Genomic DNA, 12,401 nt, shown 5'->3' with positions numbered 1-12,401 from the left:
CACTTAATAGTAAATTGTTCTCGGTCATCACAAGTCCTTATCCCAAAAATATACCACTGTAGGCGGATAAATCTGTTAGAAAATACTTCTGGCGAAGCATTTATTTCCAGATTACAGGAAATATGTTCTCTTAGAGAGTATATATATTCTTTTATAGATGCTGTATATGACTATATGACTATTGACTATCACTTCCTAACACTAAGTGAATTGTTTCAATAGACAAGAGTTTCAGTAGACCATCACTGTACTCTATCAGAAGGGTGCTTCCTCTTTGATCGAAATCGCAATCACCTGAAAATTTGTGATGTCTCCCTTCAAAAGAGTTCATATTTAATATTGCAAGTACTGCACAGTCATTTACTATTCTTTTTATACAGATTCCAACAAATAAATATGTAAACATATAAACTTAATCATTCTGATAAAATACTTTTTTTTTGCAAATGAACACTCAGGTCGTGCACTAGCTGTTAATAATTGTTAGCATTCAATATCTACCATGATTATTTGTAGTTGTCGATTTAGTAGTGGATGGAGAACAAACAGGAGAAGTACCATTCTCCCATTATTCCGAATCATAAAAAAACAGGGAAATGAATTTTAAGATAGAGCATACTTATCTAAATTTTTTTCTGAGGACACTTCAATCAGCCACAAATAACTTCTTATGTATTTCATATTTCCTATTAATGCCCACTCCTCCAATCTACCCTGTTTTAAGATCTGTTAAAATCTTTGCACTGTACGTTCAATCGCTGTTTTCTTCCCTTAAATTTACCCATTGTTTCTATAGCACTCGAACTTATTCTAATATCCACCTTAAAGAATAAGCATAACGTTACATGTACACACACAGTATATAGCTCTTTCTTCTGCATTTATTTTTTATTTGGATCTAATTTATAGATCGTTAAAATTGAAGACTACAATCGAACAGATAGAAATAGAATAGTAAATAGAAATGCAGTAGAAATTGCAACCATATCAGTTCAAAAAGAACAGTCATCATTAGAAGACATCCAGCTAATATAAATAAGTTTACCAGTAATCTCTGTCAAATAAATAATAGCATTTCACTTCCAATTCCCATTTTTATGATTCACCGAACGCTGGACAACAATAAAGAAAACAAATAACCTCTGTCATCCATGTTATTTGATAATTAAGGAAAAGAAAGTATCATTACTTTTCATATCAAGGATATATTGCTGGTAATGAGAATCAGTTTTTAAATATTTAATCATTTATAAACGTATACCAGGATCTATGTTTAAAATTTTGAAAAAAAAATAATAATGGGCGAATCATTCAATAGAGAAAATTGGTGTCGTAGAATGCATAAACAATTCTCACTGTTTCATTTTTGGAATATTATCTTTAATTAATTGGTTTAGTTGTATTTTCTCTTCAACTTTTAAAGTGTCGTACAAACAAGGTACTGAAGTAGAATAAGTTATCTGATGACGATTTCCGGCGTCGTGCAATTTTCAGATCTACGCAGAGTTTATAAATACCTAGTAAATTTGAACATTTATTGCGGATTATGAATTGTTTTATAAAAGTTTAATACAAAACTCCATTATGAACGAGATGACTTTCTTTTTCCATCGTTAACGTTCCTTGTAACATTTCTTTTGCTTATAGAGTTCACGTTTCCCAGCTTGTTTGATATTCTGTGGCAAATTCTGATTGGAATCTGTTTTCAACGGAGGCAGGTTAATGAAAATTACATTGTAGTTGTTGTTTAAAAAAAATGTTTACAACCTCGTTAAAGTTGGGCATTTCGTAAATTATATTTCGTTATAGTGACTTTTAACAAATATTACATATCTATGGTGGCCTATCTATGCCATCCACATATTTTTTGTTAACATATAGCGTATCATTCCATGTCAATATAACTATCTCATCAAGTCATCAAGTCAAGATAACTTTCTGTCTGTCAACAGACAACGACTTTATATCTTCTTGTCTAGTAAAGATAAGCCATCGCTTTGTTTTGATACCTATCTTGATACCTATCTTGACAGAACGAATTAACTGATTTTGCGACATCAATAAATTAGGTATCATATATAACATATTGTAATATTATTGATGACATTATGTTTTGTGCATGCATATGTAATTTTCCATTCCTGTGGTTAAAATATAATAATTGTAGTATATTTTTATGTATATCTCAGGTTTCGGAGTATGGAGGTTATGTAATGTATTGTCTGGGGCTTTGGGGTTTTGCGTTGATTATGCGTTAGCTATCGTCGAAGATATCACGCGTACACGCCATTTTTGTAAGAAAAACATACTCTCCGCCACCCCGTACAACCATCCCTCAGATTAAACTTTACTTTGGGATACATTTGATAACTTTATTTGTTTCATGGCCTTTTGTTTGTTTCAACCTTATTTTTCAGCTGTTTGATATATTTGTGTTTTTTGAGCATTGTCATGATGTTATTTAAATTTTTGGGAGATACATAACAAGGTATAGATATAAATTGTAGAAAGTCATAGGATCTCCCAATTCATGTTTTATTCATGTCATCAATAAATGACATATTCACAAATGTCATTGTCAAATGGAAGGCATAAATGATATCGTATCTTGACTAGACATGATAAAAACGTGATGTTTGTCGTCAAACAAAGAGTTATGTGGATGGCACATATATGCCACCATACCTATCAGTGGGCGATGTTTTGTCTGATGTTTTTCACATCTATTGTAAGACCTTTCTGTTTATAGTATCAAAATTCCCTCCACGTGACCAATACTAAGGGATAACAGCGGGTGTGGTGGGTCACCAAGGGATGCTCCCTTCTCCTGGGCGTCTGATCCCATCTTTTTATCTTTCAGTCGTTTGTGTATAATGCCTTATTCATAGATCGTCTTTAGGCCTTCTAATTCACCTTTATATTTAACACATATACTAAGTTTTGATAAGTTATTTGTCAGTGAAGAAATGGTAAATAAATTAACTGACCGACAGTATAGGAGCTTTTATTTCATATTTGTAAAAAAATAAATAAATAAAAATATCAGCTTAAAAATCATAGCAAAATATTTTTATGTAGATATAACAATTTAAACAAAAACAGAAATCGGAAGAGAAAATTGACATATAAATGAGCAATAAAAATATATATAAGGCATCTTATAGAAAAGTATTCAAAAATACGCTAAATCAAGTGTATTTTTGATTTTACTCATTGCACGTGCACGTACGTCTTATATACGCACGAAATATATACATGTAAATGTTAAGATTGAACGAAAACAAACCCTAAAATTTGAAATATTAATCAAAACAAACAATTAAAAGTAGTGGATTAAAATAAAACACATGCAGCTTTATAATGACACACAACAATTCAGACATTCTTGATTTCCTCTATAAGATAGTTATCTTTGGTCTTATCAAAAACATAATGAAAAATATTCCATATAATTAGTTAATAAATTAATTTACTTTTACAGATAAAATCGTCGTATAAGTATATTTTTAACTTCAATAGTTGAATTTAATTGGATTAAGGTATCGGTCTAGTTCTCTTCCTCTGACTTTGAGTACGTGGATATTTTAACTCCCTTCCCCGCAGTCACGCATTTTAACGCATATACCATTTCCTATTTCTAACGCAAAATCACGCATATACCGTTTCCCCGCAATCATGCATTTTCACGCACTTTAAAAAGTTCATTTAATCTTTAATTTAATGCAAAATTCCTTCTATTTTATGCTTCCAAAAATCTCAGAAAATAAGAAAAGTTATTTTTGTATTAAAATATATCGTTAGAATATTATTTACGCTAAACTTTAGAGAAACGTGTACCACGCTAAAAGGTGCTTGCGGGGAAATGGTAAATTTCTATTTCTATGACGTAGACGTTAAGTGTATTTTGCATAACAGTTCAGTAAGTTGTAAAATCATTTTTGAATTTTTTAAGAAAATTAAATTTGATGGTGAACAAAGACGTTGATAAAACTTAAACTATGAAAAAATATTTAATAAGGACAACAGAGTGTCTCAGGACAAGAAGTACACTATCACACAAACATCATCACATGTCTACTTTTAACAGGTTGGGTCCAATAGCCCAGATAGGATATAATAGCTCATGTGGGATATATACACGTGATATCCAGATTGGATATACAATTACAAATTACATATTTTTATTTACTTGTTTGCATTGCATGCACTTTGTCAAGAATCAGCCCTATAACATTTTTCATGTTCACTGAATATAGTTCTTTTTATTGTCAATAACAAAATGTCTACCATAATAGTAAGAGATTCTTGTTTTGTTAAATTCTTCCTTATTTTCAATTGCTATAAAAGTTGTTTTCCAAATATCTATTTAGTATAGGTATTTTTTTTTTACTCTTCGGCCTTGTTTCAACACTCTCTCTTTATCTTTACAAATGATCACTACTTCAAATCTTTAAGTGGGTTTCCATCGATGTTCTCACGTTTCTCCCTTTATCTTTATACACAAAATATTTTTAGATATATATTTTTATTATATTTTCACATTTCCAACATCTATATTTCCTTAGTTTTGAAAAGAATGTACGAGAGGTGTTAGAAAACGTGGGAAAGATCGCAGACAAGTTCTATTGTGAGCGCTCTATTTCCCGGAAACCGATCAAACTTTCAGATAAAATCTTAACCTTATTTCAATAAATATACAGAAATTTGGTGCTCTCCTGTGATCATTTACGAATTTACAGCTGTTTTATTTTGATAAAATTTGCTTCACGGAGCATGCTATATTTTGGCACGTTTACACCACAAAGCCTCTTTATTAAAATTAAAATTGGCACAATTGTAGCTCAAAGAAATTTGTAATATTTATCCTGTCGCTAAAGTAATCATGAAACATCACTGGGAGAAATTTTGAATTAACTTGGAGGGTATATGACTGTTTTATAAGCCATTTATAAAGGATCAAAGCGTAAAACAGCCAAAAATCAGAACGTCATTGAGTGTCACGGAGCATTGCACTACATAAAAATTATGTGTGCAGACAGGAAAATGTCTGAAAAAAGATTAAAATGTACAAGATGCTGCCGGGAATGTCCTATACATACAAAGTATAAAAGTTTTCAAATGGTGTAGCTTTATAAGAATGTAAAGATTAACATTCTGAATGGTTAACTCCATCGATACTTCAATACCCTCTAATTGCATGAACATTGTGCCTGTTTGGTTTTGCGTACCGGTAGTTTTCATTTCTCATCGAATATAACCTTTTTAAAGATCTCAATATTATCCGAATCAGTACAATTCGAATTCGTAAAAAGACATTATAGTAGAACTTGTCTTGATATGGATATTCAATTTAGAGTAGAAAAAAGATAAGAAAAATCCGAAAAAATGAAAGATTTAACAGGTAGAAATATTGTTGTCACGCACTGGGTGAAAAAAGTGGTTTCCCATCATGGGAAACTTTATGGAAACCACATGGAAACCTCAAGTTTACATCATGTTTCCCAGTGGTTTCCGCAGCGGATGCCAGGTTATTCCGCCAAGTTTCCGTGACACGGAAACCCCCTACGCTCCGATTCCATAAGGTATCCCGAACCATGGAAACCTCTGTAAACCTGAAGTTTCCCGAACATCCATGTAATTTCCCGTAATGGGAAACCTAAAGATTCCACTGGTTTCCAGAATCAGGAAACTTGATGGAATCGGAGCGTAGGGGGTTTCCGTGGAATGGAAACTTGGTGGAATCTTGAGGTTTCCTTTTACGGGAAACTACATGGAATCTCGGGAAACCTCACCATTCCTATAGTTTCCGTGACTCAGGAAATCATATGGAATCGGAGCGTAGTGGTTTCCGTGGGATGGAAACTTGGTGGAATCTTAACATTTCCTTTTTAAGGAAACTACATGGAAGCTTGGGAAACCTCATGATTCCTAAAGTTTCCATGACTCAGGAAACCACAGGGAATCGGAGTGTACTGGTTTCCGTGGAATGGAAACTTGATGGAATCTTAAGGTTTCCGTGGAATGGAAACTTGATGGAATCTTAAGGTTTCCTATTACAGGAAACTACATGGAACCTCGTGAAACCTTACGATTCCTAAAGTTTCCTTGACTCAGGAAACTATATGGAACTTGTGTAGCAGTTTCTGTGTGGCGGAAACTTGGTGGAATTATCTGGAGTCCCATTCCTGGTTGAAGTTACTGGTAAACTTCAAGATTCCCCAACTTTTCTTAAGGAAGCGATGTGAAATTATGTGTATTCTTTCAAAAATCTATCAAAAAAATTATTAAATGTAAGAGAAAAAAAGCATTACCATTTTATATGTTTAATAATTCATTTGATGTACAAAAACTGTAACAGTATTTTTCAATGATATCAAAATACTAAATAAATTCATATATCTTAGATAAACAATGGAACAGTCTTTCACATTTAAGTCCATTCATAAGCGTCATTAAGTACTTCTTTCAACATCAGTTCCCTGGTATTTCCTTCACATCACCTATGATCTGCAATATTCATACAAAATTATCATATGATGTGTCAGAATTATAATGCTTGAATATAACTTAGAAATCTGAAAGATCAGTCAATGTTCTTTAATATACCAATATCAATAATTACTTTCCATGACCATTAAAATTTAATGCTTTATGAAATGGAAAATTTTTTTACATAATATAATGTTTTCAGCCTCATTATGTCATTGAGAATATATTACAATTTCATAGAACCCTGCTTTAAGTTGAATTAGTTTGAGAGAAAATATACTCTTTATAATAACAAAAATATTAATAGAGAGAGAATTTTTTTAATTTTTGATATTTGACCTAAAAAATTGGTTGAAGATCATTGCAGACCCTCCACACCAATTGCATAAAAGCTAGATTACACCCAGGGAGAAATATACTCTGGACTACGACTTTGAATAAAGATATACAGTACATTTTGATACTGACCTTTGACCTAGAAAATTAGTCCAAGGTCACTCTTCATCCTCTATCCACAGGCTCTCTGTAGTTTAAGTTTGAGAGAGAAATATGCTCAGAGCAAGTGATATCAGATGGCGTGATGGGTAGACACACTGTCTAAGGGCATCCACAGAACAGGTCTCTAAAAACAATGCAATATATATGTATTACAGTATGGATATACTTGTACTTGTATGTTAATGATTTATCATATGCTGCATTGGACACATATGCTTTTATCATGGTGTAAGTATACATGTATCTTATGAGTAATTTTATGCCAGTATTGCATGTACACTCGGTTTATAAACAAGTAATTTAAATTTTTTTTTTACAAAAATTGACCAACATTATTTACATCCACTCATCATGTTCATGAATTGGTGGATCAAAATTCAGTCAGTTTTAGATCTCTATGATATACCATAGACAACTTTCACATTTACAAAAGTTATTCCCCTTTGCAGGGTCAATCTGGGGTCAATCGGCTTAAGACACTGTTTTCCCTCTATATAACCGTACCAACTTTGAGGGTCAATATCTTGGAAGTGAAATCTGTATGAACATGTTCATTATGATTTTCATGTTACCCCATACTCCGGCCATACAGATACAGATCGTAATTGTCCAATATCATTTAAAGATTGAAAAAATACAAGTAACTTACAAGTAACTTACAAAGGACAAAGTGAGAAAAATGAGAGATACACTGACAATTGGAGACAACTCTTAGCAATGTGAAATTTGTCTATTGGTGATGACAATTCCTGTTTTAATGTCACTAAAAAATTAAGAGACATTAAAAATTTAAGCTCTATTGTCATGCATGCATGCTGTTTTTTTAAGTATTTTCAACCAAACTATAAATTACAATTGCTTGTAATTGAAAGATGGATCCATTACACATTGCACCCCATTACTTTGAAAAAAATGTAATGATTACAATGCATTACCATTAGTGGGCATTACACATTACCATTACCCAAGGTCTGTTTTCAACCACATAACCTTTTACTATCATAAAATTTACCAAAATTTAATACTTCAAATAATTTCATTGAATACATGTATCTAAAAAATTGAGGAAACTCTGAAAACTTAGTGTCAGACTTACAGAAATTAATCTTTGGAGAGAAAAAAATCTATCATATAAAGATGTGCATAATGAGCCTTTTTTATTCATTTAGAACATATCGTATGTGCATCATTTCCCCAAGAAATTTTCAAAGACAATGGACTATTTGTGAGCAGAAATCATTGCTGTTTACTTAATACATTTGGAAAATTTATGAAAATAATCAAATAATTTCTTTATTTTTGATTTTAGATAATGCTAAAAATAATTTAATCTCTTACAAGTAATCCAACTGACTGTAAAATAAAATTTTTTTTAATCTCAATCTAAGGGCAGATCACTCTAACTGCATAAAACTACCCAATATCAAAGTAGAGCTCTTTAGTGTGCAGTTTTTAAAGCTTCCTTAAAGTCATCAAAATACTGACCAGCAAGAAATCAGTTAATAACATTTCCTCTTTTTCATTCAAATTTTATGAGAGATCTCAAAGTTTTTTCCTCTTCAATTCAGGTTCGAGATGACAAAGTTTTACTGTAGTGTATGTATTTATTTAGAGAACTGATTGTATGACATAACATGGAGGGGGGCAAATTGTTTCAGCCCTAGCTTTTACATAAAACTTCTTGTAGCTCACAGCTGATAAACCACAGCTCAGTATTTAAAATTTAGAATCTTTTTTTTTCAGGCAATTGTTATACATACCAATCATGATTTAATTACCACTAACCAAATGACCACATCCTGAATCATCATACATTTTATATGATTTTATCTCACTGGTTTTCTTTTAAAGTCATGCAGTTTTCTTCTCTCTGAAATGATAAATTATGTTAAGGTACTATAGACCCTTTTCCTATGACATATTTTGTCTAGGAGTTATTCCCCTTAGCCACCATATTGTAGGGCAACATATCCAGATCCCTTCATTATTCAACCAAATTCAATTTGTTATACTGGTTAATGAGGTAAAGATAACACTATTTTTCTTATGAATATACATTTGTCAAGGCTTCTATTAAATCATAATTTTAAAATTGTAAATATTTTCCCACATATATTTCTTGTATTCATATTTAAAATTAGTTGCTCAAATAGGTAAATTCACTACTTTGCCATACAAGATGGCGGCTAAGGGGAATAACTCCTGTGCAAAATATGTCATAGGAAAAGGGTCTATTGCATTCTAATTTAAACTAATTATGTAATAGCATTAGCAACAACAGGGATGGGCAAAAAAAACAAAACAAGATGCGCTTGTAAAACACTATGTGCCCGGCGGCAACAAAGTTTCGAAAAAGCAATTTTTTTAGCATATAGGTCACAGTCAAGATCACATAATCATTGTCCTTGTTGTCACGTGAAAGCACTTCATAAGTGGAGTATGCATACTAAATATGATGTCACTATCTCATATAGTTCTAAAGTTATGGTGAAGGTTTAAGTTGACAACAGACAGACACTGAGATAAACAGTTATGACAAAAGTTCGAAAAAGCTATTATAACATATAATTACAGTCAAAGTCACAAGGTCATTGACCTTGTTGCATTTCAAAGAACATAATTATCATAGTATGCATACCAAATATGAAGTCTCTATCTCTCACAGTTCAAAAGTCATGGCAATGGTTCAAGTTGACAACAGACAGAAAGGACAAAATCAATACACGTGCCGAATCTATCAATTCAGGTGTATAAAAATTTCAAACAAATGAGCATCAACTAGTTTGTACCATTCTACTTCTCCTATGTCAGGACAACCATCACTAATTCACTATTTCATACAAGTCTTTTTTTCAAAATATTTAATCTAATGCAATAGCTCACCAGCAGAATATGATATTGTGCTCAACTCATTGTTTGCCTGCACCACAGTTATGTAGAATGTGGCGTATGTTATAAACTTATAATTATGTTCAGATATAAGAAGCATGTTATTTTTTATGACAGCTAAGTCTGTTCAGTTAGACAATACCATGTACACTGTACATGTATGTAAGTAGTTTAATTGTGCTTGATTATTTACTTATTTTCTTCTCAACTTAAAGCTGAACACAACTCGTAAATAGGCATACACCATTTTTGATAGCATTATCTACGATACATCAATACTAGGGTATACTCGTTGCAATCGTTACACCTGACTGCTTTATTGTCACGGGTATTGGCGTGGAATAGCAAACCGTGATCGTGCTGGTTATCTTGCATTACCTTTTTTTTACATTTTATTGCAGTTACGTTTATCTGTGTTTTTTGTATATTTTACTGACTTATAAAACTATAATTGTTATAAACTTATTTGTTATCTTATTTTCCTGCATTAGATGAAGTATTACGTTATTACTCTCGCTACCGAGTTCTTCTGTAGAGCATACGTCCGTCTTCACCAGTCTAGACTGATTACACTGAACAGTGACCAACTGCTGCCCTATTTATAGCAGTCTGCAGAGAAGATAGACTCGGGAACAAAAATGGCGGACAGATTCCTTTTACGAATCGTATTCAGCTTTAAAGTGTTCTGTATTTTATTACCAAGTTTGTAATAAGCATTTTGAAACATACTATCAATATTAATTCACTATGAAGGCTTAATTTTCTTTTTTTTACATCTTCATCTCAGCAGGTTAGACAGTACAAAAAAAAAATATCCTTCATGATAATCGGATAAGCTGAGATTGAAGACACTTTTTGTAAAAATATTGATGCTTTTATCAAGGTTTTGAACCAAAAGTATTTCATTCATACCTTGCCATAAGTCATAAGTTCCAAAAATCAAAAGAGTTGGCTATCCGAAAACGGAAAGTCAGAAGTATTCAAACCGGATGTACTACAGTCTGAATTTAACTACGAAACCATGCTCGGTATAACTATTATTATCCGGATAATTTGAGCGGGGTTAAAAATATATTTTTGTTTAAATCCGAAAAGTATTCATTTATATTTAGAGAGAGAACATACATATTGAGCATATTTTAATAAACATGGTGAAAGGCGAAACGTTGCCATTTTACAACATACGGTGCCTTGGGACCTCTATAATCTATTTGTTATATTGTATCACTGTCTCAAATATCTCTCTCTCTCTCTCTCTCTCTCTCTCTCTCTCTCTCTCTCTCTCTCTCTCTCTCTCTCTCTCTCTCTCTCTCTTGCAACATATGCACTTAACAATTTAAAACTTAGATATCCAACTTTTTAAAATGGCGTCAGAACAAAAGTTGCCTCCGATAGTGAAGATTTGTTGTTGCCAAATATTACAATTATTTGCCGTAAAAAGTTAACAAAAATATACGTACATTAATCCTTGGTCCTTGGTCATTGCATTTATCACAGTCTTAAAGATACTGGGTGGTGAAAACATCAACTGTTCACATTTACGAGCTGCTTACACCTTCTTCTTCGTCCTTCTCGATCCTCCAAAAATGGCGCCTCGGGAAATTGACCAATGAAATAAAGCGCCTGCAGAGCGATGCAGGATGGGAAAATAAACTGTTTACATTCACTATGATTATGTGTGATTATGAGATTTTATATAATAGAATTTAGAAGTTTTCCCCTGTTCATGGAATAAAAAAAAGGGGCTCCTATTAAAATATTTTTTGTCGATATGATGTGTAGGCCTAGTATATTTAGATAAAAAGCGGTTAAATACGTGAGAGCAGAGAAAAATTATGTTTCTTGCGTGACCCCTCAACTTATTTGTCTTCGGGATGAGGGGTTCGGGGCTTGGTTGTTGGTAGTGGCCGTCCTAGCTGAAAGTACCCCCCCCCCCCGCTACTTTTAACTGTTATAATTATGAATTTATAATGTCACATCAAAAGATGTTAAACCTTTAAAAGTACATTTTTTTTTTATTGCGAACGTTCCACAGGAATCCTTAAAGGCATGAAAATGAGTTACAATTATAATACATGTATAATTAACAATAACCGTCCTTATTTTTTTTTTATTTTAATATAGTGATGATTGAAAAGTTCGGTGTTTAATAATTAATTGCTTATAATTTTTGGGGGGATTAATATACTACTAGAACTCCCTCCTTTTCTGGTTTTAATTAGATTTTGAGCCTGCTATCAATATATTGTACAGTCGCACCTGCTGTTACCATGGTTACGGCCACCCTTAATCAGCGGCCACTCGTCATGAACGGCCAGTTTCAATCCCGCCTGTTCATTTTTTCACTATATTTTAACTCATTTAAGCGGCCACCTGTCTAACGTGGCCAGTGGCCAGTGTTTTTAGGTCCCATGCGCTCAACATGCCTGTTTTAAGCGGCCATTTTGTCTGTTTAGTCACATGACTTCCGTCTGGCCACATGACCTTGTATCCTCGAGAAGCCAAACATGAACAGCTGATAATGA

The 12,401-nt window shown here is 32.6% G+C and overlaps 1 long non-coding RNA gene across 1 annotated transcript; it reads right to left on the bottom strand.

Annotated features, from left to right (window-relative positions):
• Window positions 1-6,227: 6,227 nt before the first annotated feature.
• On the bottom strand, window positions 6,228-10,853 carry LOC134269329 (uncharacterized). The gene is made up of 4 exons (XR_009992553.1): window positions 10,789-10,853; window positions 8,773-8,857; window positions 6,958-7,111; window positions 6,228-6,507 (listed from the first exon to the last, which is right to left on the bottom strand). It is a non-coding gene; the product is annotated as an uncharacterized LOC134269329 (long non-coding RNA).
• Between the last annotated feature and the right edge of the window lie 1,548 nt (window positions 10,854-12,401).

The sequence above is a fragment of the Saccostrea cucullata genome, unplaced genomic scaffold (genome assembly GCF_032062105.1).
Source record: "Saccostrea cucullata isolate Sc308-1 unplaced genomic scaffold, CSIRO_AGI_Scuc_v1 ctg770, whole genome shotgun sequence".
NCBI lineage: Eukaryota > Metazoa > Mollusca > Bivalvia > Ostreida > Ostreidae > Saccostrea > Saccostrea cuccullata.
The sequence above is the reverse complement of the archived record's forward strand: the minus strand, read 5'-3'. Positions and strand labels throughout refer to the sequence as shown.